The following is a 451-nucleotide window of genomic DNA, read 5'->3' on the forward strand; positions in this document are numbered from 1 at the left end:
CACCAGGAGCAGACATGGTGTTGCCAGCCCACGTGCTATAATCGGTGCATAGGTGACTGTACTCACACCCAGCCTTGATGTGGTGCAATACTCAGACTCAAAAAATAAAATATTCATAGTGCCCTGGTCAAACCCACACCCTTCCTCAAAGACCAGTTCTAGTTTCTAGTCAATAAAAACATCAGTGCCTCTCCAGCACCCCTCATAGATGTGCAAAAGAAGTGCTCCGAGTTTAGTGGTTTTACCTTCTGTCACGATTTCTGATTTAGGTATGTATATACGCATACATACATACAAACCTTCTCCCTGTTGCAGAGCTTTCAGTGAGGAAACACGGAAAAATAACTGAAATATCCTAGACTCTGAGGGTTTTTAAGAGCGCAGAAGACGGGCTTTCTGGGCAGCTGTGCCAGGCTGGGAGCCCCACTGACGGACGGGGATTGCGATACCC

Source organism: Manacus vitellinus, unplaced genomic scaffold, assembly GCF_001715985.3.
Source record: "Manacus vitellinus isolate BGI_N305 unplaced genomic scaffold, ASM171598v3 scaffold_6_pilon, whole genome shotgun sequence".
NCBI classification, from domain to species: domain Eukaryota; kingdom Metazoa; phylum Chordata; class Aves; order Passeriformes; family Pipridae; genus Manacus; species Manacus vitellinus.